Source organism: Phasianus colchicus, chromosome 5 (genome assembly GCF_987193195.1).
Source record: "Phasianus colchicus chromosome 5, bPhaCol1.hap1.1, whole genome shotgun sequence".
Taxonomy (NCBI): domain Eukaryota; kingdom Metazoa; phylum Chordata; class Aves; order Galliformes; family Phasianidae; genus Phasianus; species Phasianus colchicus.
Genome location: NC_143440.1, coordinates 28,126,927 through 28,153,770, shown reverse-complemented (window position 1 = coordinate 28,153,770; position 26,844 = coordinate 28,126,927). Strand labels below are relative to the sequence as shown.

The 26,844-nt window shown below is 37.8% G+C and overlaps 1 protein-coding gene across 13 annotated transcripts in view; it reads left to right on the top strand.

Moving 5' to 3' along the window:
• SIPA1L1 (signal induced proliferation associated 1 like 1) overlaps positions 1-26,844 on the top strand; it is a 196,213-nt gene that overhangs the window by 46,875 nt on the left and 122,494 nt on the right. For 4 of the 13 annotated variants that reach the window (XM_090141099.1, XM_090141096.1, XM_031593617.2 and 1 more), the window contains exon 3: positions 17,413-17,495. The exons of the other annotated variants lie outside the window; for them this stretch is intronic. The gene's annotated coding sequence lies outside the window, so the exon portion shown is untranslated. The remainder of the gene's footprint in view (positions 1-17,412; positions 17,496-26,844) is intronic. 13 annotated transcript variants of the gene reach the window in all.

The following is a 26,844-nucleotide window of genomic DNA, read 5'->3' as shown; positions in this document are numbered from 1 at the left end:
GAAAGTACACTCATTTGGCATACAACTTAAATACATAATTCATATTTCCATAATTGCTTTGTTCTTTTTTTGCTTGTTACAAAATGCATGCTTCATTGATAAAAAATAATAATGAAGAAATTAAATTGGAAACAGTTGCTTTTCTAATTAGCTATGATAAAAATCAATTCTTGACCATGAAAGTGAGAAATCTTGGATCTAGATTTCCTTCTCTGTTTATCTCTTGCCCAGTGTTTTGTGCAGAGCTAATACTGCTCTCGCCTCTGATGTATACTGCTCCTGTCTAGTGAAGAAAATATCTGTTAGTAATACAGTAAGTGTAAACTAGGAAAATCCATTGTGAATACTTTTATAAGAGAAGTAATTATTGTGATAAACTTAGGGTACTACAATCAAAATAACTGTAATTTTTGTTGTGTTTTTAAAGTGTGGACTGGCAATCTATTGGACTAATTGTAGTTACATGAAGGTTTGCTGTTTGTCTGTCTAATACAGAGAAAGATGTGGCTTGTTGGAAATATATTTCTATCAGGTGGACATTGAAAAGTCCTATATTAAGTGATTTGAAGGGACCACTAGATGTCGTGCGCTTCAGTGCCACACTCAAAGCTGGAAGAACTTGGAAGGTAGGCATGGCTGCTCTGGACCTTTTCTAGATGAGTGTCAGCTATTTCTTGGATAAGTTCCTCCAGGCTCTTCAGGCAGCCTGTGGCAGTTTGTGCTGGGTGTTTCTGTGCTGCTTAGGGAACAAGCTGCTCTGTTTTCTTTTTGACACTTGGTTTCTGTTCAGGTAATGAATTCTGAATTCTTGAGTCTGGAATAACTGTCCAGCAGGGTTCTCTTTTTTTTTTTTTTTTGAGGCTCAGGTTTGGAAGACCTTGGAATCTGCTGGAGCTGTGGAGAAGGTAGCTATGACAGAATTTCAGAATTCATAGGTTTTCTCAGTGCTGGAAACGGTCAAAGCAGGTATTTCATGGATAATGCAATGAAAAGATGAAAAGACCTGACAGAACTGAAAGAAGTTGATTATCTGTGGAATGATATGTTGAAGTTAAGGATTATTTGTACTTAGCACTTTTCCCACTTTCTCAGAATCACATTTTTCAATCTTTGACCTTGTATTGTCCTTACTTTTGATATGACATATGCAATATTTGTGATACAAAAATCTAGGCTACCTGTTCTTTAATATTCATAGTTACTCCATTTTACTACTACTCTTTCTTCTGTTTGTTAATTAATGCTTGACTTAATTTATTAAGAGATGGAACAGTCAGAACTGAGATTCATGTCAGAAATATATATCTAATTGTTCACTAAAAGTTTCCTCAGCTTTGGTCTAAACCTACTTGCCTGGAAAGCAGCACTGTCCTAATGACCTGCTGCTACTCCTTGGATGACTGCTCCTATCACTATTAATCTAGAAACCATTGAGGGGCAGGAATGTCTGTTATTTAAACTAGTAAACGTGAACAGGAAAACCCATTTTTGTCATGATTTAGTAGTAGCATGTTTTCTTAAAATAAAGTAGCACTTTTAGCAATAGTAAGTTGCTAAGTTTGTGTCCTGGATTGGTGGTTTTGGGCATACCTGTAAAAAGCATGAGACCAGAAGTGTGGAAAACCACACCACTCCGGTTGTGAACTGCCAGCAACTGACTTTGTTCTTTGTGTCTTGGCAGAGAGGATCTGCTGAGACCAATTTGGGTAGTACTTGTGCTTGAATGGTTCCTGTCTGTCTCAGGTTGTCTGCTAGAATAAATTGCAGAATTGTGCTGTTATTTGTTAGGCATCCAATTGTGTGACTTGTACAACAGTCAAGTTGAAACTGTCCCACCAAATAACCATTCCCAACCTTATGGTGAGTCTCCCATCTGAATCTGTTTGCGTTGCCATGTCCAGCACAAACACTGCAGCTCTTGCTCCTGTTCTCCGTTGCAGCAGAGGGGAGCAGCGAAGTCTGCCCGGCTTCCACAGCTGTCTGAATGCAACAATGTCAGCTGTAATAGCCAAGGCGAGTTCCAAGGGAAAGGAAGCTGCTAAGCTGGAGAATTTAATTTGGCAGTAGATTTTATGTTGGTATTTCTAGGAAACTGTTAGCCACTATTATGGGGGGGGGAGGAGGTGGTAGGGTTGGAATTGCAGTTTAGGAAATGCATGGAGCTTTGAAATTTAAGTAAAAAGAAAACCAATCACCTCTGTGACCTGAGGTGGGTGTGCAGGTCTAGGTTTAAAGCTTAGTCATGAGATGAAAGAAGCCATCTGTCAATTCTTCCAAAGTCTAATCATTCCTGTAAATCACTGCTGGAGCCTGTTCTTAACAGGTGACTGAGCTAAAGCTCTGAAGGGTTCTGTTTAAAATAAGTACTGCAAAAATGTATCTGTAATCTAGATTTTATTGATTTCTAAATACATGTTAAACTTATAATGCTGGGCATTGTGTTCCCATCTGTTATTGTAATTTTCTAGACAATAACTTTAAAGAGTTTTGGCTTGAAATCTAATCTTTAAATGTTATTTTGTAATGTAATATATTTGATACGTATTGTTTTTCTAAAAAACAGGAATTCTGGTATTTAAAAGGACCTCTTTCCCAGGTCCTTTCTGCCACTACCCAAATGTACAAACTCACAAACTGCCCATTCTTTTCTCTTTTCAATGAGGTTCATACTGTCGAGGCTTCTCATAGGCTGCCTTGTTAGTGTCAAGTATTCCACTGAAACTGAAATGATTAATGCTTTTTTTTTAATATGAAAATGTGTGTTAGTTTCAGGGTTTTCTAATCTGCTTTTCAATTAAAATGCACCTTATGATAAATAAAGATACTGCCCTAACTTTCCCACTTTGGCAGAAGCTTTTTCCTAGGAAACATTCAGAAATCATCAGGTTCTTAAGTGAAAGTGAAAGCACCTGCAAATCAAATGAGACCTGAACTTTTGAGGGGCTGCCCCGTGATACGGTGTGCCTGTGTGTCTCATGAAAAGCTGTGCTGGTACGTTTGCATTTCCAGTTGTTTTGGCTCCTTTTTGTTAAGGAGTGGGCTCCATATTTGATCTACAGGTTATTTGTTTGGGGCTAAAGTTTGGTAATATTGTTTAAACACTCAAAAATGTAGACATAGGGTTGGTCTCTAAACTGACCTGTTGTTTAGCTGGCAGTTTTGGACAGTCTCTGGTTCAGATAATTAAAGCTGTATCATGTTTAGGTTTTTCAACATTACAATACAAAGGAAAAAGGAGTTGTTTTGTATCTTTGAACCCAATTTGTCCATGTGCATTAGAAATTGGTCTTATTTGAGCTCTTTTTGTAAATGAATTCTGTCACTTTTATGTGTTTCTTATTTTGGTGAAAGGTATACCTTGTTGCCCATCAGTGTGCAGCCTGTGTTTTCTTCCTGCAGCTCTGAGTTCTTATTCATTGTTTGATACAAATAATTTAACAGTGCAGAAATAAAGTTGGGAATAGGACTGCTTTGTGGGGGTTTCTTCAGAAGGATATGGAAGTACAGCTAGAAGGGAGTCTGTAGTAAATACAGTAGAATGGTCCAAGTAATATCGGTATGAGCAAAGCTAGGTTAGACTTCAGGTCAGCCCTACTGAATGGAGAAGAGAATACTGGGGACAAAATCCAAAGTAAGACCAGAATTAAAATCATCTGTTGTACTGGTAATGCAAAGAATCTAAGGTTGATGGAGGTGTCAAGCTAAGTGCTTGGGGTATCACAATCCAAATCTTTTTGATTATTCTTGCTACCTGTGTTTTTGTAGTTAGATATTAGAATTCTTATGTAGACTTAAATATTTTGATATAAAATATATTAGAAGGACCACAGATGTTGTATTTTAACGTGTTAAAAATCTCCATTTTGAAAGATACCTGTTTTCCTTTTAAAGTGAGATTGAAATACCAGCATATAGGCACTTAGTATCTACAAGGTGGGTCATTTATGGTCAAACAGTTGTGTTTATTTGTTTCCAAACCTGTTTGCTTTTTCTCATCAACAGGAAGGGAACTGGAAATACATGACAGTCTCAGAGAAGAAGATAATTTCAGTGACTCATTTGCTTATGCTAAAATTTACTGTGAATAGGTTGACGTGACATGAGTTAAGTGAAATTCTGGCTACTTGAAAATTGTGGCTAAAAACAATTAACATGAGGTCTGGTTTTGAGTTTGCGTTCCACGTTCCACCATGTTACCAGAGGTAACTTGCCTCAGTACCGTTAGGAGCACTAATGCACCATTTCTATGTGTCCTTGTATTAAAAAATGTTCCAAGGGTGAGGCTATAAAAAGCAATACTGCTGTCTCTGTTGCTTCATTTCTGTCCAACCACAACAATTTTGCTCTTGAATTTTAGATCAAAACTGCAGCCATAGGGAGTGCCAGGCCTGAGTGATGTGATGGACACACCCAGGGCGTATGCTCAGGGAGTATCAGGTGTTTATAACTCCTACTCATGATGTTTCATTGGTTTATCTTAGAAGAGAATAATATCTCCTAACTCATCTGTTTTTACCCTTGGCTGCCTGAAAAAGGAAATAGCAAAAATCTTCTGGAAATGCAAAATCTAGAATTATCAGTGGAAGAAAAAAAGGCTAATGCCCTGAAAGTTTTAACTGCATTGGCACACAGCTGAATCTTATTGATACAGGGTGTGATATAGCTGCCAGCTAGGAGAGGACATGGGATAGGGGAAGCTGTTTGTACACAAGCCAAAGCAAACAGCTGCTCAGGTGATCCTGGTAGGGCTGCATGAGCCCCTCTTATACCACACTAGTGGACCTCTACTTAATTGAGTGTGTATCTGAGATCAGGTGCAGCATGGTATTGCTGAATTTTATTTACTTACTTTTTTCCCCTAAAAGGTAACCTTATTTAAGAGACATGCAGACTTTTACATTTATTAAGCAATAAAGTGTGCTGCTCATTTGGTCTGGTGTGGCTAGTGGATAATTCCACTAGAAGTGTCTCCTCTCTCCGGGAGAGACTTGGATGGATAAGTGAAGAAAGATTCCTTGCTTCGTTTGTCAGTTAACAGTTACTATAAAAGAGCTCTTTTTTTATTACCAAAATGAGTTGGAAAGGTTCAGCCTTTCATGAGAGACCTGCCATTCACTAATGTTTTTTGCAGGGTGGTGGTATTTTCTTTGGAGTTCACTGTTGATTTTTCATTTCCATTTTTTTTTACTTAATAGTCTTTTTTTCCCCAAGCCTCACATTTGTAAAGGAAAAGTTAGGCAATATGCTTGAGATTATTTGAAAAACAAACAGACAACAACAACAAAAAAACAGCAATAAAGTAAAACAGAAAATCCCAAACAAAAAGAAACCGATGGAAAGCTAACCTGTCAGCCTGTCTTATTTGAGAACGACACAGACTTGAAGTTTCTCAGGCTAGTGTTTTCTGTGTCTTTCCCCACTGCCATTCAAGTTGAAACTTCATTTGGACCTGCATCATCTCCTTATGCATCAATTGTATGCATAAGGTGTCATTTTTTAGCACTTCATAGGCATCATAAAGGATCAGCATATACTTTTCCGAAAGCTCAGACCTGTGACCCGATACCTAGTTTATGTAACCTAGATATACCTTGCTTGGTACAGCAAAGAGCAACTTGAGGCACTTCAGAATGTTTCTGACTTGTAAAACCATATTCACAGCTTTTAAGCCACAAAAATTTGAATCTCTTCCGGATGAAAGTGGTAGACTTAAGCACATCTGTAACTACTTAACATCCTCAAGCATGCTTTTCTAATTTTTCCTTAACTCTTTGTGGTGTAATTGCTGTTTACTTGTTGGACAGTGAAGTTAAGCTGACAGTCTGCTGCTGATTGTTTGCAAAAGATTGCTCTGCTCTGAAAATTATGTGGTGGGACATTTGTGACAGGATCTGCTATCAGTGCCGTGAAGTATCTAAGAACAGTGCATTGCATTTCTCCTGCTTGGCGCTGGAATGTCTTGAAAATTTATCTTTGAGTAAAAATGGGTTTTTGCATTCCTGGTGTAGGTTTAGAGAAATAAAATGCAAGAAAATAGAATGGTAGTTGTATTTTATGCTCAGTGCATCGTAAAGATAATGTCTCCTGGTAAAATCACTGATTTGAATCCAACTGCAGAGCTTATTCATTCCTGAAGTCAAGTTGGGCAGTCTCTCAGTAAATACAGAATTGGGAAATCATGGGAATATTTTTTATGTTTTATCTATAGTACGTTGGTGCTGAGGAGTAAGTGATTGTGTATTCAGTGGTAGTGGTAATGCAGAAACAACGTTGCACTACAGTTGCTTTTTTTATTCCTTGCACAACCCTGCACATGTATTATGAAAATAATATGAATATGAAATTACTGACTCGTGTGTCACTTGCTTCCCTGCAAGTAACTTTTGAGCTGCATCTCTGGTGTCACTTCTTATTAGATGGACTAAATTCCATTATATTAGTACAGTGTGAGTAACATTGGAGAACAGAGAAAATACCTTCTAGACTTACCATGAAAATACCTGATGTCTAGCTATAAAACAGCAACTAATTTTTTTCTTTAAGTAAAGGCTAATTTTAATGAGCAGAATACTAGAATGCTGTTGCAAATTCCTGATACTCTGTAGGGCTTTTTGTTTCTTTTTCCTTTGTGTATTTCCAAGTTATCTCAGACTGTTGCAGAAAGCAACAATACTTTTCTTTGACTACCAGAAAAAAAAGCAAATTGTTCTGTTTTTAAAGCATTTTCTATTTTGTACAGTTTAGCAGAAATTCTGTTTCGCTGTAAGTCATCAGCAAAGCTTAACTAGAATGAAAAGCATGGAATAGTTAGTACACTGTATTAGGGTGAGTTAAAGGTTCCAGACAGTGTCCATGAGAAGCTTTGAAAGGTCAGCCTTTGTGATAGCCTTGTGATTTCTTAAGACAATTATACACTATTTTTTCTTATTGTCTGTTGATTTACAGGTTTTGTTGTTGTTGTTGTTTTGTTTTTGTTTGTTTGTTTTGGAGAGATGTTGATGTGTGTTTTTCTAGGCACATGCTGACGTGTTCAAATCCCATTATGATAATTTTATGGTCGGCTTTAATATTTAGTGTAAACGAGTCAAGCTGGTGCAAGGCAAATTGATAAGCAGATTAATATTGCAGGAACGTATTCTATTTTGGACGTTCTGTATATACTTTTCCCCCCTCCCAACTTACATTTTTAAGATCACAGAGAAGTCTCTAAGCTCAGTTTTCCTTTGATAAACTATCTACGCTGGGGATAATGTTAGTTCCTGAATGTAGCAGCACTTGTGAACGATCCAACTAACTTCAGAAAGACTATCGCGCGTCTGTTTTTCGGTCTGGTATTTTAGTAGTTGTTTGTGAAGGTTTAAGTAGCATTGTTAGCTAAGATTATCATAGATGGGGAAATAACTCAAATTTGTCTTGCTGCTGGGAGCCCAAGTTTCAGAACTGTTAATGCTTTCTGTGTTCTGATCTGTATTTAAGTCACTAGTAGGACCACAAAGACCAGCTGGCAAGCAGGTCTCTTTGGGCCACTCACTTCCCTAATTGTCAGGAGGGAAACAATTTTTTATTTAATTTTAATCTGACATAAGCTGAGTGTGCAGTTCTTCGAGCCACAGAAGCTAAAATCCTGCACCAGCCTTTAATGTATATTCATACATAAAAGCTGTTTAATTGGTTTTGTTTGTCTGCATCAGAAATTAAGTGCAAAGTGACCTGCCTTATCCCCTCTGATTAGATCTGCAAATCCAATCTTTTATAAAGGGTACGTTCTAAACAACTGTGATTGCTGCTTTGGTTGCATCTTTCATAAAGCTTTGTTAAAAGCAGGAGGGCTTATCTTAGATTTAGTTTTCACACATGTAGCAAGTATCTGTCCCTGCTTACTATTTCACAACTTGCTCCATTTTAACCTGCTTTTTTTCAGGCTTGTCTCCTTTCTCTCAGCTGCAAGCACCTCCTAAGGTGTCAGCATGTAGCATGCTACCAGTGGAAGGAGAAGTAAAACCAGGCACCTTATTCAAAATAAGTTCTTACAAATATCATAGTTCACAAATATTTAATCTCCAAACTGGCATCCCCCATAAGTCTGGATTGTTTTTTTTTCTTTGAACTTGGTTACAAGTTGTTTCCTCTCTGTTTTTTCTTGAAGTTTTCTTGAAGTTTCCAAAATCCTGCTTGATTTTTCTATGCATTATTGCCATCAGCAGGTTGATTGATAGTGGCATTATAAATGTGTGATAGGCATAGATATCAATGCTTCTGAACATTTGTATTGTACTGCTAGAAGTAATTTTGTTGAACACCTTTGTCTGCCTGCAGATGTATATAGCCACACAGAGTGGCATGCCATGTAATGTGGGATTCTTGTTATGCCAGGTAAAATGTATGTCAAGATGCAAGCAACTTTATTTTTTGAACTACCTCTGCATACTGGAGTACCCAATTATCTCTACATTAATAGAAACAATACTTCTGTTGACTTTCTTTGTCCAAAGAGGCTTTGATGTAGTCTTATCTTGTACCTTTGGTTATTATAGACTTTCCAGATCTGACATCAGCCTATGGTGCTTGCTAAGTCCAGCAAATACAGCATTTGCTGCTATGACTTTATTTTGCTTTAGTTCAACACTTTTTTTTCTGCTTAGCTTGTCGAGTAGAAGACATGGTAGATCAGCTACTGTAATGCCTTTTTTTGTCTGTGTGTGTCTGGGATTAGTTAAGTTATCCATGTTTTGTTCTCATCACAGCAAAAGGATGCATTTTGAATAGATGTATTCTTTGGTTTCCTGATTAAAGGTTAGAGTGACACAACCAATGTGAGCTGAGAAATCGTGTGAAATTTCACATTTTGCTGATACTTAGCCATTTTTCCTCCTGTGTCAGAAATGCTTGTACCAATGAACATATTTGGATAAAATTGATCAGATTGCATGAGATTTCAGATAACTGCTTCTTTCCCTTCTGCAAAAGTGAAAATAGGTGTTATAAGTGAGCCACTGCAGTGTCTTGCATTGCCCTCCAAAACCAACTATTTATTACTGAATGTTTGTTTTATTCTGTAAATATAAAGGAAGGAGCATTATGCTTATTTGTACTTCAGTAAATTTAGTGAAACTAGAAATAAGTGTGAATTTAAGTCAGTGTAATGTAGATTTAGTTAGAATTAAGAATTAGGAAAAGGCTCTTTTTTTATAAATAATTTCATTGGATATTGAGAAACTAGAATAATGTAAAAAGAAACTTGCTTTTGTATATTAGGTGAACTGGTAGATGATGAACCCATAATTTGTACTAAGAATATGACCCAAGCTCTGAAGTGTTTTTGCTTCTGTAATCAAAGCTCAGCAAGTGTGGCCATGTGCTGTTGGTAGTGCAGTTGTGCCTGGCACCCCAGAGAGTTCAGACTGCTGTCGTGGTGGGAACTTCAAGGAGTGTTTGGAGCATCAGGAGAAGTAGCTTGAGAAATCCTGTTTAGAGTTAGTTCTGTTCTTCATTTGAAAATGTATTAATGTTTTACTTGGTTGCATTCTTCAGTCTGCAAATAGCTGTTTTCACCTGCTTTTCAGAGAGGCCATCTGAGACTCAAAGCTTTTGTCAAACTGGCCTTTATCAGTCTTAGTTTTCCTCATGTGAATTATTTTCCTTCTCTTCTGTTTTCTTATGAATTGATAATTGTAGGAATGTGTCATAAATAGCAGACTGTAATTTAAACCATCATATATAAATAAATGGATTTCCTAGGAAAATCCTTATTTAATGCATAGGGACACAGCCAGCTTTTGGGATATACTGCTTTCCTTTTCCAAGTGATGACCAAGAAAAGAACCACAAAAAGCTGTCCTAACTGATGCTGTAGACAACTGAGTATCTTCCAGTGGAAGTTCTCCTCCCTAAACATTTGAAAGGGGAATAGAATGGTTACCACAAACGATTCTGGGAGCAGCTGCCACATAAACTGCAGACATGTAAATGAGCTGTGAATGAAACGTCTATTGAACCTGAAATACAAACCAGTATCCACCTCTTGTAGACTGACAAGTCAGCGTCTTGTGTGCATGCATGTGCATATATACATACATATACATATATATATATGTGTGGGTTTAGAAATGCAAACAAAAGATATCTGGAAAAAAAACATTTTTGTTCCAGAATTGTGAATCTGGATAATTATTTATCTAAAAGATGCACTGAGTACTACACCTCCAGCACCCCAGCTGAAGCTGCAGCTCCTGTCTCAGCATGAAAGCCAAACTTTCACCTAACAGCATGCTGGGAGATTGCACTTACATCTCTTTGGCAAGGTTTGCAGTGAATTTACTAAGTTCATCTGCTATTTTCTTATGCTCTGTATTACTGCTAACTACCTGAATTTGTTGCCTTTAAAATGGAACGGAACAAATGCTGCTTCATCACTAAGCACTGGATAGGAAACATTTGGAAACAGATGTAGGAAGTATAAACAGCCAAGTAGGAAAAACTTGAATTGGTGGTCAGCACTTCTGTTTTATATATGCTATAGTTTTTGCATGTAAAATAATCCAGATAAAAAAATAGGGTTTTTTTGAGTTTCTACCACAGTTGTGAGATTTTTAGTATCTTTAATGCCCTGTTTCTGTGTAAATGACTTTAAAATAGCTCTACTCTTTATATGCCCCAAAGTGTTATTCTTATCCTTCATTCCTTTCCTGTTTTCTCGAATCTGGCAAATCTTCTGGGATGAGATGCTCTGAACACCTAACCTTAGAATAAGGTAATGCGAGAATCTGAAGGTATTTGCCAAGACCTTCTGCATTTAATGACAACTTACTCTTTGGTAAGCTATTTTTCGTGTAAGCTACGCTTCCAGATTTTACCATTTAATTGTATCTAGTTAAGGAATATGGGATTTTCTTCATCAGCGTTTGTGATGTTTTGATGTCTTTTTTTTTTCCTTCCAGAGCACCAATAATTCACTTGACTGAACCTGTCATATTCTCTTTTGATACACATGACAGTCAAGTGTTTTCAAATGTGTCACTTGTCAGTATAAGTAGTATTCCTTTCTGATCTAAGCCCTCTATTGAGTACACTTGCAGAAATGTTTTAATGCTTATTACACTCAATCCTTTATTACTTTAACTTTGAAATATAAAAACAATGCTTACTTGCCTTTTTTTTTTGTTTTGCTTTCTGCATGTCTGATTTTCTACATCTGTTGTTCTCTTTAGGTGCGTAGATGAGGATTGAACTGTATGTGTGTCTCTGTTTATTTTGATTTCTGGAACTAATTCTGGAATTCTGTTTCACTGATAAAATGCATGTGCTGTTTAGCTGGCCTTCCATATCTTTGTTACTGCAGCAACTGTGCTCTTAATTGTTTATATTTTAAAGCCTAAAATCTTCCCATTAATTTGCTTTGCTTTGTATGCTAAAGTAACTCTTTTAAAGATGTAAGTTCTGTTAATAACTTGAGAGTTAGTGATGTATTCTTGATGCTGTAGCACTGACAAGATGTGACTTATTTGGAAACTTCCTTTTCTTTCAAGAGCTTTGTATCATCACATAGGAGCCTGCATGTCACTTACCTGTTTCATCTGTCTGTTGTTGATGAAATCAGTAACATGTTAAAGTACTGAGAAGCAAATTGAAATTCATTGACATCATATGTATTCCTTTCCACCACCCCCACCACCCCATAAGTATCAAGTCACTGCATACCATTATAAATTTATGACCTCTTCAGGACTTAGTTGTCATTTGATAAGATCTGTTTTGATCTACAGGGAAATTACCAGTATTTCAGTCAGTAAGAATGATACCCGGTGAGAAGTACGGTAGTTATCCGTACTGGGTCAGAGACAATTAAAAATCATTAATACTTGTTTGATTTCCCTTGTTTTAAAACCATGAATTTGTTCCCTAGAGCAAAGTATGTTAGATATTTATAGTTAGCATTCCTTGTACATAGGACAGTGAAATCCCTTTGAGAAAATGTCTGTAATAGACTCTTAAAACTGGAAGCATAATCAAAGCAGATCTGAAAAATACTTTGAGTTTCACTGAACGTACTGCCTGTTTAATTTCTTCCTGACTTAGTATATATGGCTGAAGGTTTTGGGGAAGCGTGTTAATAAAATACTAGAATGAGCGAAAGAAATATTTTAAAGGGAATTTTAACATCTCTTAAAAGTGAATCTTTAGTAGACAGCTTTACGAGCACTTTGTGGATTGTCAGTTCAGTGAGTAGTGACTGTCAGTTCATGTAAGTTTAAAAAAAAAAAGAAAAAGAAAAAGAAATTGGTTGCATTCTCCCAAACCTAATAAATACCTACTCATTCCTTATAACCAGTTCTATCTCCTGAACTTTTGACTGCTGATGTCTGTGTTAGTTGTTTGATGTGGGTCAAAGTCTTCATCTGTGTTGGATATACTTTTACTAGGCTTTGGTGTCATGACTGTTGGATGTTTTGGATTAGGCCCTGTTGTACATGTTGGGGTAATAGAAGAGGATCTTGTTTGAAAATTCTACTTTGATTTCCTTGTTTTGGGTGTTGTGGACATAATTGAATAGGAACAGATGCTTGAGGAAAATGACTTGTGGAGATGTAGGTGGTTAATATTGTGCTTCCTGGACAGTGTTAATCCAGCATGAATGGACTCGAGTTATTGCAGAGAATTGTGGTCTTCTAAACTGTTGCACTTTCCCATCTACTCTTCTGCTTGCAGGGCACTCTGGTAGCTATTCAGTGAACTGGCTGAAAATTGTTCTTTATTGATGTTAACCTACTAAGGAAGAAATATCACCTTCCAGTTGCCTTCGGGTTCTTAATCTAGTTCATCACCAAGTGACTCTTAATCAGAAAGGGCTGGGAGAGTAGGAAAAGACAGGACGACGTTCCTCTGCAGCTCCCACTTGTTCCAGACGATAAAGTATGCATGGAATTAGACTGGAACAGACAGTTTGACCCTGAAGGGCACAGCTAGAGTTTCCAGTATCACTTAGATGTTTGTGTTCAAGTGCTTTTTTAGGCAAGTGTATCCTTTGGGACATTCAGACCTCAGTGTTTTATTGTTTATTTGTAGTATTTTTTTTTTTTTTAAGATGTTTGTTCCCTTTCCAGTAGTGAGTAATTGGAGAACTAGCTGAGATCTTGTTAAAATGCTCTAACACAAAACAGAGTGAGATTCCCTAGCAGTGACAGTTAACTCGCATTTATTTCAGTGTAGGGTGCTGTGCAGCGATGCAGTGACTGTCTTAGGGGGGTGCCTGCAGGGGCTGTGCTGTGCCTGCTGAACGTCTTTCACCCTCAACTTGTTGACTTCAGTTATGTCTCTAAAATGAAAGAATTGTTCTTGTTTCACGCAAGTGTAATAAAAAAGAATACTCGAAGACTTCAGTAAGGAAGCTGTATGTAAGATAAATATGATTTAGTCCTGTGCTTCAGTGTTGAGCAATGCTTTCCATAACTCATGCAAAACCAATACGCTTATGTATTGGTTTTTTTTCTTCCTGTGGTTGGAGTAATAAAGATTATGCAAGTTAGACTGTGACCCAGTTAATTCATTTACCAGACTTCCATTTTGTCTTCAAAAGAAAAAGAATATTTAATCAAAATTGCAATATGAAGACAACTGGTAACCTGTAAATATTTCACTTTCAAACTCCTATATCACTGGCAGCTGTTTACTATCGGCGTTGTTGAGACTTACTGAGAATTTTAAATAGTTAGAAGAGATAAAGTTAAGATTGTGTTTTGGGATTTAGAGCTCCATAGGAGTAAGAAGGCAGCTTTTCATAAGTGAATACAGAAGAATTGGTGTTCTCCAAATAGTTTCTGATAGCATTGTTAGAATGCATTACAAGTTCAGTACTTTGTTTACTAAAAGGCATTGTCATGTGTTGTTACTATACTGCCAGCATCTTTAACCTATGAAGTTGGTCGATAAACATCCTTTTTTGCTATAAACATCCTCTTGACCATCTGCCAACTATGGCCTGAGAGAAAGGAGGAGAAAGGTAGAACCTTTTACTTAAGAGCTTCTTTTAAGGCATATATCCCATTATGTATGTGTTTTGCGGAGAAACAGATGGCTTGAGAAATCAACTTACCAAAAAAAAAAAATTCCTTTGTGCCTTCTGCAGCATGCTATTTGTCCTATGAATATAAACATGTTAAAAATATTAGTTGTAGTTAAATTGTTTGAAGGCTTTAGGTTGTATTTCTCAAATCTAAAGTTATATTTGTAAACTTTCTGTAGTCCACAACATTTTATAGCAAACAGCCTACTCAGGCAGTTATATCAAGACATTCTGTCATTCTCCCATTTCTTCCTTTATATTTCCAGCTCTAGACACAATTGCTGGAAAATAAGTGAATATGAGCCATAATTTTATTTGGCGGAAAATTAAGTGTAAACTTAGCACTCGCATATCTGTAGACGTTCTCTAAGAGGAGCGTTCCTATGCCGTTCTATTAGTAGTTATCCCTATTTTTTGTTCATTATTACATATCCCTCTGCTGGCACATGTTTTGCTGGGGTTGACAAAGATGGAGATGGCCTGTGGCTTGTTGTGGTGGGAATGGCACCTGGGCCTCACAGGTGTCTCTGGTGCTTCCTTGTCTGCTTCTCATCAGGAAGGAAAGTTTCAAGAGGATCTTTTCAGGACTGGTGTTTAGTGTTGGCATCACTTCTCTGATGGGCGTTTTTGTTGTTACTTTTATTTTGATGGGGTGTTTTTTGTTAGTAACACTGATGTTGATCACTTACCTTTAATGTATGTAGTTACAGCTGTGTCTTTTTCCTGAAGTGATAGTTTCTTGTGGGTATTGGTTGTTTTCGTCTCATGACTGTGCCTACTCAGTGAAGGTTGATTGGCAAGATGATAAGGTTTGTTTTCTGTAACTTGTGTAATGTAAAATGGTGTGACGTGAGTGAGTACCTATGGGGCTGTGCTCTCCTGGTTGTGGTGTTTTGCAGGCTCATTGAGTGGGGCTTGCTGCATGTATGGCGGATGAAGGTGAGCATTTCCTTCCTGAGATGTGTGCTGGTGAGGGGCAGGCGGGTTTTCAGGAGAGGCCAGTACTACCAAGGTTTTTCCACATGTTTAGTTTAGATATGAGGGAAAGAAGCCTTGTGTTTCACTATGCTATCTGTGCTGGACTCTCCCCAAATAGGGCAGTGCTGTTTTCTTAACACTTTTGTGCTGTGCCACTGTGGTGGTTGAGACCCTGCTGATGGGGAAGCCCTTTTAGATCAGTATAGTTCAAAGTATATTACCCTCTGAAACATCATAGACGTATCTTTAGGCTTGAAGCTGTTCTCTTGGCAACAAAAAGCTTCCTGTTTTTTCACTGAATCAAAACTACAACATGTATTTATTCTGTACCTGAAGACTGAAGTGATACTTGGGATGGGCCTCTGTTCTGAATTTCAAATGCGTTTCAGTGGAATATACTGGTAATGTTATATTTGCAGTGTTTGAAAATGGGCACCAAACTATTCTTGTATGTAATTGCTGGAGAACCATTTCTGACCTGGCTGAAAACTAGCTTAGCAGAGCAGTTTCACTTATGAATTATGAGAATACATGCCACAGGTCAGAGTATGATACGTTAACAGAGTGCATCAGACCGGGCTTACTTGATTTGTCTCCCATCTCTGGGATGTGAGGAGTGCAGAAGCCCGTCTTCAGTTCCTGTTGCATCAGTCACCCTAAAAAGGGAAACCGCAATATGCGGTAATTAGATCTGTGGTGTTTCTTTCAAATGCTTCTGCTGAATCTCTTAGACTAAGTCAAACTAAATCATAACCTGACTTTAGAGTGTATTGGTAAGTTTTGAGCTTGCTCGTGCCTTACAAAATTAGTGTCTTAGTTAAGTTCTGGTATTTTTTCCCCTCAAAATTGATGAATAACTGGGTGAGGTATAGAAATAATTGTCAGGGGTAACTACTTAAGCCCAGGGGATGGGATTTTTCATTTGTGTGTCTCAGAGCTCAGCCCTTTGTCTTGGCAATTGCCTTTTTAGTAGTCTTGGAGCAGATCTGTGTTTTCCTACCAGAATTGAGAATGTTGCTTCCAGGAAGCTCAGGATGTGGTGGTGTGGCCATGCCAGTCTGGCATGAGTCTGTGGAGTCCCTGGGCGGGTTCATCTTGCTTCCATCATCCCCTCTGTTTGGTTTGCTGCTCCTTTCTGCCTCTGGGATGTTGTTCTGTACCCATTTGCGGTGGGCTGGGACCAGAAGTTGATCCTGCTGAAACTCAGCACTTGTGAAGGCAGGGGCACGAGAGCCCCCCCACCAGCACACACGTGCTTTTATAATGGATCAAGTGCTTAGGAGGTTTCAGAAATCACTTGCCACTTTTGGTACATCTGTTTTTTTTTTTTTAATAAGCAGAATTTATTTAAGTTCTGCTTGTGCCCCATGTTCCTGCTCTAAGTTGTTCGAATTCTACATAATTCATTACTGATGTTTTCTTTCTCATGCTCTTCCTAATCCTGTCTGAAGATTACCACTGTGCAGTTACAACAGCACTGTCGTGTTGTTAGATTATATGAAAGCCTTTAAGACCTGTCCTAGCTTCTTCGTGGATGTTACCTGTGGAGATGAAGGATCATGTAATAGCCCTAAAGATTTTCAAAATAGACGTTTATCTACATGGAAAGAAAAATCTGCTGCTGGTTAATTCAGTACAGCTGAGAGAATCTTTTCTGAAAATGTTTTCTTATTTCGTAAAGTTGAAACTGTTCTCAAGACAATAAGTATAAAAACTAATCTTAAAATTGTTCAAGAAATGTATTTAAAGCTTGAAGGGTTTCACAGTAGGTGCACAGATAAGCTTTTGTAGATAGGAGTAATATGGACAGTATCTCAGAATGATAACTTGTTACCAGGACTGCTTGTTTTGTTCAGTGTAAGAGAACAGGCAATTTTTTTTCAGACATGTACTGGTGTCTGTAAATATTCAAAGATGCCATGACACGTGCAGTCCATAATTTCTACCTTGTAGTGCTGCTTACTAGCTCTTTTGTTAGGATAGCTCAGTGAGCTCTGCAAATTCCAGTTCGACAAGTAGATAACCTTGCTGTTTTGTTGTTACTTTAGTTTTCCTCATAATTTATTTTCCTATATTAAAATTTTCCTTATCTCAGTTTCCTTCATCATATGGCAGTTTCTTCAGAAACAAGGGTGTCTGGATTTTGATATGTTCATTTAAAATCATGAACTGTTGGGTAGTGCGTCTTCCTTTGTATTCAATGCTGTTAACTCAGAAGGGTTTCAAAGAGCAGCATTTATGGGGAGCCAAATCTGCCTGCTATTTTAGCCCCCTCTCCCTTGTCTAAAATAGTAGCAACCCCCCCAGTTTGTTTTATACCCTCACTTGGATTCAGCCTTAGATCTTGTACTTACTGATCTACCTTCTGTTCACAGTGCTTTTAAAAATGCTGTGTCCAGGGACGGGTTCTGCGTCAAGATGGTGTGTGTCAAAGCACAAAGTCCAGTAACTGCTCCAGGTAATAGCTTTGGCAGAGACCCTTTTTCAGAAGACTCTTTAATCTTCATGAAATTTATTACAGACTCCAGAAATTAATTCAAAATACCCAAAGTATATCTATTGGAAGTAGGCCTAATTTCTTGGTGCTATGTGTATGAGAAGAGCAGGAGAAGTACATGTTTCTGAATGACTGGTCCTATATGATTATTAACAAGTGAATCTCATATTGAAGTCCAGACATTCAAAATTGCTTTGTTTTTAATGAAAGAAGTAAAGGCATGGACAAGTTTCTCACCTGTAGCCAATCAGACTGGGCACAAAGGTTCTGTAATGGCGAGACCACCTTAAGAATAGTAAACAAGTAGTTATTTAGTATGAGGGCTACTCTGAAAGTAATGCCTCCTATTTTATTATATTGGACAAGGTGTTATTATGCTCTGTTATTAGTCCTGGGTTCATAGGTACTTTAATACATTTCTTTTTTAGTTTAGATTTATTAAAAGTAATAAGTACAGAATATTATGTAACTCTCTTCCCTTTTTTCTCATGGATAAATGAGCACTGAGTTTTCTGAACGTTACATCTCGCTTTATTTGTGAAACTGCTGCAACTTTGGGATGGATGAGAATCGACTCCAAAAGTTGGTGTGAGTTCAGATAAAAATCTAACATTGAAGAGGCTTGGTATGCAGTTTGAGATAAATCATACTAACATTGTATTCCCTTTATTGTGTGTAATTTTGTTAATATTCATGCAGATGCAAAAGTAGCTGGTTCTGCTGCAACTCAAATATTTTCTCATTTGAAATTAATATAAAACACGGTTTGTTTTTCCTTCATCCTCTGTACTGAGATGCATCATACTGCATTGTGTTTTAGGCTCAGGATCTTCATGGACTGTAATTATTTGGCCCCTGTGAGCAAAATATTTTCATTAAGGGGAAAACTTCAGAACAGAAAAGAAAAATTGCTTGTTTGAATTATACAGAGCTCTTAGATATATGGTCAAATTGCTGTTTTCAGTAAATTCTTTACAAAACTTCATGTAAGCCTTAGTAATGCTAAGCAGGCCTAGATTTTTGAATTACACAACTAAGGGCATGACTGTGAAATTTTGTTTACAGAACAGTTTATCTTGAAATGCAGATAGATGAGCTATCTGCTGAGAAGAGTACAAAATAGTTTGTAATTTTCTTGACAAAACATGCAAAGAACCCTCTTTGGTTTTTATCTTAACCTGGCAAAGAACTAACTTTCTGCAAAGAAAAAATGATTTTTAAAAAGGCAGTATTGGATGGCAACAAATAAGAATGGCTACTTCTTTCAGAAGACATATGATGAAGTGGGCCCTGCATTTGTTGTTGGTTTCCTCCTTTTCAAACTTAAGTATTTGCATTACTTTAGAATGCTAACTCTTGTCACTGACAACTTGTTTTCACAATTGTTCTATGAATACCTCGATGTTTTAACTCAATTGGTTCCATCACAAGACAAAAGTATTAGCTCACAGATGAGAAGCTTTTCAAGCCAGTGGTACCTTCTTGTACAGGTACTAATGAGAGGTACAATTATATTAAAGGTCAATGAAAAGCCTTTCATGTACTATTATGGTCATGTGCTGTGTAGCTAGAAAAATCAGCTTCTGAAAGCATAGCCCATGGTGACTGTGAATAATCAGGATAGGTTATGGCTTACAGCATTAGGATGATGTGAAACAAGAAGAAGCCTTTTCAAATAAAATGAAAAAAGGAAATTTTGTTCTACAGTCCATTTTGAGAAAAACGCTAGGAATTACAATAATTGACTCCTGTTGACAGAGCAGTAAAGTGGTTAATGAATTAAATGCAATGTTACTAATTTTGATTTATGCTTTATAATTATGATGTTTAAACCTGTTTTAGACTATAAATCTGTATTGATTTCCTTTCTTGCTTTGGTGAAATGTAATAAAAACAAAAAACAAACAACACAAAATGAGAACTCGGAACTACAGCTTCCCAAATGTACCAACTTGGGATGAATCTCCGTTCATTAAAAAAATTGAATCTATTTCTGTACTGCTATTTTACAAAAAGTAAATGAGAGACTAAAAAGGTTTTACTTGCTCAGCTTTCGTCATTGGCAATATCACTGTAAAAAATTTCCTAAAGATTCAGAAAAGCAAAAGGTAAATATCCTCTGCATTTCAATGTTTTGGCTGTGGGAGTCCTCCTGTCGAGTTTTCTTCATTCTTAATAGGCTTGTTCTCGATGGAAATCTTAGCACCTGAAGGTAGAAGGCAACCTTTCACATTGCCTCGAACTGTTTTGTAGAATGCTTTGCTGAGGCTTTGCTTCCCCTCCTTTCTGCAACCTCCCAAAAAACTGAAACATTTTACCTGAAAAATAAAATTGTGGAAGAATGCAAGATACCAGATTATTCTGGCAGTAAGCCTCAAAGCAAATGTTCTTTAGCTTGACAAGCTAAGCATGAAAGTATATGCCTTATTAGGATGCAAATTATGTGTATATGACTCATTTGTTGTGTAATGTTGTCATGCTTTTTTTTTTGCTTCATCAGAATCATATATGTATTACTATATAGAGAGACTCTAGTAAATGACTCTGTATTTCACTGTTCAAGAGGATGAAGGTCAAGGTGACTGTAATTTTGAAGTTTAGTAGCAGTCTTATATACCTTCTTTTATAACAGATGACTCCAATTTTTGCCAAATTGAGGGATTTTACTTCTTACTACTTCATACATCCCATTATTTGTTCAAAGTTGTTTCTCCATTGCCTTATTTCTTCTCTTTCATAGTTGGTTTCAGATTGTCTCTTTCTCCTGAGGTTCTAATGCTGATGAATTTAACACTGCTATTGATACTGCTATTAACTTTTCTTGGGAAATGAATGGTCTTGGAGAGTGCTTAGGAAGTGGAGGAGATGATTTTTAATGATTCTAATTCTTATTGTTTCTAAAATTTAATTTGAGAGCTGAAACACTCTCCTTCTGCTTGTTTTCTGTGTGTGTGGTGTGTTTTTATCTTTAAGGCTTTAGATGTAATTTCAATACATTCTAATGTTATTAATTATGAAAGGCTTGTGGAGCTTTGAACTGTTATTAAGCAGGTGAATTTCTGCTCTGAAAACAGCTTTTGTGGGAGGTTGCAGAAAGGAGGGGAAGCAAAGCCATTCTTGTTTGAGAAGCAGGATTCTGGAATCAGGGAGGAGATGAAGCCACAAGGATTCCTCTGCGCTTGTGGTGCTGGTATTGACATCTGGAAAGTAGAAAACAATCTAATGAATGCTATTCAAGTAACACTTTTTAATTCTTTCTATGGTGATGTAAGAAAACGGCCTTTTTCTGTAGAACCAAGTTCTTTCTTCCCTCCCCCTATGTACGCCTACATCAATGTTTTTTTCAGTTCTGCAAGTGTGTTTTTTCTCACTCTCCCTCTGGTGTGTAGGCGGCCTTCCCAATCACAACTGAACTTCACAGGCAATCTTTTTTTTTCTTTTTTCTTTTTTTAAAGTCATCTTTACACAGCAGGTCTATAATTTAAGACCAAAGAAAAAGAGAATTGAGAGCTCTGGTTTAGAATTATGATGTGTCTCAGTAATGGTTGAATAGAATTTCACCTTGAAGAAAACAGGGAACGTTTTTCTTGACCAGAAGGCCACAACCTGTGGAAATTTACTCACCTGCTGCCAAAATGAGTTGTCAAACTATCAGAAGTGCAATCACAGGCAAACTTTAAACACTTCGCTTGTATCATTAGACTGAGTTGGGATTGAGCGTTTCTACCTCCAGATTAGAATGTGAATCTACTTGCAAGAGACAGGCTTGGTTTGTTGGTCAGTGAAAATTTAAAAGTAATTCTTCTCTGCCTGTTACTTTTAAAAATGAGTTCCATTTACAATTGAGATTATGCTATAATTACTTCCACAAGCCTGATAGCGCTGCCTGGCACATCTTAAAGAGTTTTGGACTACACTAATGTTCTTGCTATGAGTATTCAAACTTTACTCAACTCTTGAAATACTGTTGGGAGGGTAAGAATTGGTGGGTGACTTACTTTCATTTGTTTCAGCAACCTGACATTTTGAAGATCACTGTAATGGAAGAACTAATGCTTGTGCCAAGGTTATACGTGCAGCTGAAGCTGGCATTGCAGCTGACAGTAGCTGTCCTCGGCTTGGTCTGTCCCATGCTGTCTCTACTTTACATCAGTGCAAGTGCTAATGTGGTCTTGCAGTGAGCTGCAATTTTGGGAAACCAGATTGGAGAAATGATCTAGGCCTTCTTCAGGCTCCTTATTTAGAGTGAGGTTTTAATTCTCCTCTGACATGATTCACTGAGCATCTCCACTAACATATGAGTGTGGTGAGAGCTGAGGATGACAACATTCAGCGGCAGTTTGTGATCCAGCTCCTGCTTGTTCCTCCGTGGAGTTCCTGGGACTGCAGCATCAATCTCCATGGTTACATCTGTTCACTCAGTCTAAATATAGAGGGCTCCCTGCATCTACGGATGCAAATTTTTTTTGTAGCAATAGACAGAGATCAGATGGTAAGGCAAATGCTGAAACAGTACAGGCTTTATTACAGGGCAATGTAAATAGGAAGGACTGATTTGGAAACTTTTCTTGCTGCTCTTTGGACTTCTTAAAAGTCTGCAGTTGGTGACTTAGATAAATTTGCTCCTGCTGTCCATTGTCTTGGCATGTGTGATTAGCTTTGTGCTGAATAGTGAGGGAAAGTGGGCCACAGCGCTCAGAAGTATCCTGGTTTTTTAGGTGTAACCAAATGTTTGCTTAATCCCCAAATGTCTGGCAGAATGTGTACCAAGAGAAAATCACTTGATTCAGAGAAAGGGTGATAAAAGAAGGTTGGGATTGTTACAGTGAGAAACTTCTCACTTAAGCTCGCTGAGAAGAGAGAATCTTAGCTGCAGAAATTGAAGTTTATGGTTTTACAAATCTTCGTGGTTCCTTCTGGCTTCTGATATTTCCCAAATATCCCTTTACCTTTTGAGAAAGATTTCACCTTTTGATTTCCCATTTTAATTTTGTTCCCATCTGTGTGGTCTTCCTGCTTCTGAGTCAGTGGCAGTTTTTGTTTGAGCTTTCCTTGTCCCTTCAGGAAGTTGAACAGGTTAAGCATGCTCTTACTCTGTGCTGATGGTCATCCTTTGCAGCAGTGCTCCTTGCCATGTGATCAGTGTTGGCTTTGCAACTGCTGACAGCATGCACTGTTTCAAGCAGTGTGGGAGGAGGGTGCTCTCCAGAAGAAGGGTTAATGGGGTAAACTGCCTTCCTCTGAGTGCCAGCACACAGCCACTCTGCAGCTGAATGCGCCTGCTCTGTGTGAGAGATTTCTTCACGGAGGAGATAGGAGGGTACTGGATGATTGCTCCCTCCTCACTTCCTGCTAGATGTTGTGGATGTGTTCCTGAAAGCAGGTAGTGCTCTGTTCAGGCAGTTACAGAATGCATGGCTTTGTCACCTTATCAAAAGCACAGCAGATCTTGTAGGTGGTTTATTTTTATCTACCTGTGAAACTGAACTTGTTGTAAAGAAAAAAGGAATGATTATTCTGAATATGCCTGCTTGATTCTTGGATCACAGGCTAAAAGCCAGTCTTAGCCATTCTTTCACTGAACCTATTGTATATTTTTAGGGAGTTAATGAAAAGATAAAGATGATGTTGCAAACATGAAATACTACAGTTCTGTCCAGTCAGCCTTGCCATCTGCCTAGTATCTGTACAAACCCATCTCAGGTGTGCAATGGCCCTGGTTCAAGAAGGCATAGCAGGAAGATTGGAAAATTGCTGTGCATGGTTTTGGTTTTTGCCAGGGGTTGGGGAGTGGTGGTGGTGGTGGTGGTGGTTTTGCAAAGATAGACAGGGTGGATTAGCATTCTCACCGAGCAGCTTCCTCATCTAACTCAACATGTTGCACAAGTCGTAGTGCTGCCTGAAGGGAAACAACCAGGATACTTGTTAGGGACCGTAGTGAGAGCAGCACTGAGGTCTGGATGCAGATCAGTTGGAGCTGATTTGCAACCAGACGCTGGAAGTCATTGTCAGAAGTGCTGGTAAGGCCCCCTCCTCCAAAAACCTTATAATGATGTGTTTATTGACAAATGCTTAAATTTACAGATGTGGGATATGCAAAGGAAGTCCAGATTTGGAAACAGCAAGCACTGTAACAAACATTGCTACTAAAAAAATATCCTCCCTTGTAACCATCAGTGTGTGGTATGTTTAAAGAAACAAATAGAACTTTTTGCATACAACTTTTGTTCATTATTTGAAATTGTTTGTGGAGGAATTTTTAAAATTGCTGAGTTCCAGCTTCTAACAGCACTAGTTATAGCTCAGTCTATTTCACTAGCAGCTTTTCCTATTGTTTGTAAGCTCATAAGATTTATGTTCCTGTACACTCAGACTCATATACTGAAATTGATTAACAAGTTAACCATAGTATCAAGTAACTTTTCTAGGAATTTAGATGTGCTCCAAGAAAGCTGAATTTTCCTTGTTTTTAATACCTTTATATATCTATTTATACTCTATATTTAGATGGAAGGCATTCGGTAGCTTTAACTTACTGTCTTCTGTAATATTTTTGTGCCTTTTTGGTAACTACAGCTACTACCTGTAAATGGAATGGAATTGGGAAATGCCGGGTATTTTTACCTTCTCTTATGTAAAATGCTGCAGGATTAATAGATGTTGTCAAGAGATTATTTACTGTACTGGAAAGCAGTTGCAACTGGACCCTTCAATTGAACAAAACTTGATAATGTTCTTAATAGCTAAGTATGCCCTTAATAATAGGAAATATGTTCATGAGAAGTTTCACATTCATTTCACTGTGTTTGAGACTGAAAGAAAGGTATATTATTTCAATTAAGTATATGAGAGTAAATTTTTGACTAGCTGTAAGGTTGTTATGCTTAGATCACTGTTCTCTGTTGGTCAGGAATTGCAGAGTGGGCAGGGTTGGCGGGGCCCTCTGGGTCCAACTGCCCAGCCTTTGATCCAGCAGGGATACCCAGAGCAGGATGCCCGGGGCCATGGCTGTGCGCTGTCTGAACATCTCCAACTTGGAGACTCTACGGCCTCTGGGCAGCCTGTGCCAGTGCTCCATCCCCTGCACAGCACAGATATGTTCCTGGTGTTGAGAGGAAACCTCTCATGCTCCTCTTGTGTCCACTGCCTCTTGTACCGAGTACGCAGGTAAGAGGCTGGCTCTGTTCTCTTTGCACCCTCCCTTATTTATTGGAACAGGCTGATACCTCAATGACTGAAGATACGGTGTTACTGAAAACAATGATTCATTTTCTATACTGCTGTTGGCTAGGCGGGCTAGAATGAGGATGCATATGCTGGGTCTGCAAACTTCCCAATTTCAAAATGTTTAGACACACCTGAATTAGCTTTGATCTAGCTAGCCTGGATTAAAGAAAGATTGTGTGGATTTAATAGCGTGGATTTTAGCATAGCCTGTTTGAGACTGCCAAGGAATCTTGGAGCTTAATCTCTGCAATCCTGTGCCCTGGAAAACAAATGGTTTTTGTAAAGCTCTTACGTTAGTGAATTCTGTAGCTTGCATAGATGCGGGGAGCCATGACTGAATGAAGTACATGTACTGTGTGCTGTGTGTGAATTTCCCTGGTTTATCTTTAACAGGTGGAATGCAGTATACCTTAGATCTAGTAAGTATTTACTTCGCACTGTGTAGAATCATAAATTTACAGTGATTATGAAATGAGGTGTTTACTGTAATTGATGTTTTGTGGGACTGACTGGTGAAGCATTAGCAACCTGGGTATTGTGAGTTTCTACATGATGTAGCTTGCATGTTACGAGGGCTGCTCTGAAAGTAATGCCTCCTATTTTATTACATTGGCCCATGACATCAAAGGCAGGAGAGGTTGAACCTTTTCCCAACTATTCTGTTACATTTTGTTGCTGTGTGACAGATGGCAGCAGAGCGGTGGTCTGACAGAAAGGCGTCTGACGTGGAAGTGTGTTCGAAGCAAAGGTGTGTCACTGAATTCCTCCATGTGGGAAAAATGGTGCCCACTGACATTCGTCAGTACTTGCTGAATGTTTCTGGAGACCAAAGAGTGGATTTGCACGCAATGAGGTGGTGGGTGGTGCGTTTCAACAGGAATATGCTTGATTCCTCTGTGTTTTGTGAACAAAAGCAACTGCTACTACTACAACTGCATTGACCATAAAATTTACTAAATTCATGCTTAAAAACAAATATCTCTAGTTGAATTACAGGATTTATTTGGGAAGTATCCCATTTGAATGAAAATATTTCTGAGAAGTTGGCAATGGGCAGTTTTCTGCCCCAAAGCAAGAGAAGCTTCATTTGTAGCCTGCTAGATGAAAGATCAAGTTTTTTCCCTCTCTTACTCCTGACATTCTTCCTGCAGGCATTTTATTTTTTCTTCCACTTTTTTAGCATCATTCTTGAATTGCAGAAGAAAGAACTACTTGTAGTTTCTTTATGCCAAAGTAATGTATCTGTTTTGCTCCCTTTTTTTGATACTTTTGTTTGTTAAATCGTTAGTGGATTGGCCACAACTTTGTGTTTTGAGTTTTCTTTTGCAGATATGATGGATTCAAGGAAGCTAACTAATAAATTGCAGTAACACACAAAGCTGTCACCTGTGAAGATCAGAGTTCACTCTTTCCAATTGAGATAAGAGAAGATCAACTTGCTTTTCAGTCTAATTGCATTCACTGCTTATGCATAATGCAAAACCACGACTTAACTCTGTTCTATGTGATGAAAGATAAAGACCAGTCTAAGACAATATAATATTAGCTTTTCAGATCCCATCGTGTCAGTTACGTCTTTTTATGTATAAAACATTATATACGCGTGCATATACATCTTAATGTGAATGATGTCGCGTAACTTCAGCATAAGCAGCACTGCAATTAACAAATAGCATTTCCTGTTAGTCTTAAATTGTTTAGATTTTTTTTAGTATGTTAATATTCATATATGTTGTTAGATGATGGTCATTAATTTATATCGTTATTTCCATATTTGTAGGCTTAGTACTAAGATGCAGTTCTTCAGTACGTTGGAGCTGTGCTATTTTTTGTGCTATTTTTTTTATTAGCACTAATATTTATTTGCTTTTTTTTTTTTTTTTCCCCCCAACATATGTGAATGAGTGCATTTTTATTTTTTAAAAAAGAAAGCTTATTTGCAGAAGTTGCAAACAATTTTCTAGATTCAGGTTTGCTGGAAACTCAGCTTTGGTTTTGTGTGCGATATATTGGAAAATGTGACAGAACAATTTTCTCCAAATTGTCCAACTCGGTGGCAAAGTCTCTTCATGTTGTGGAATAG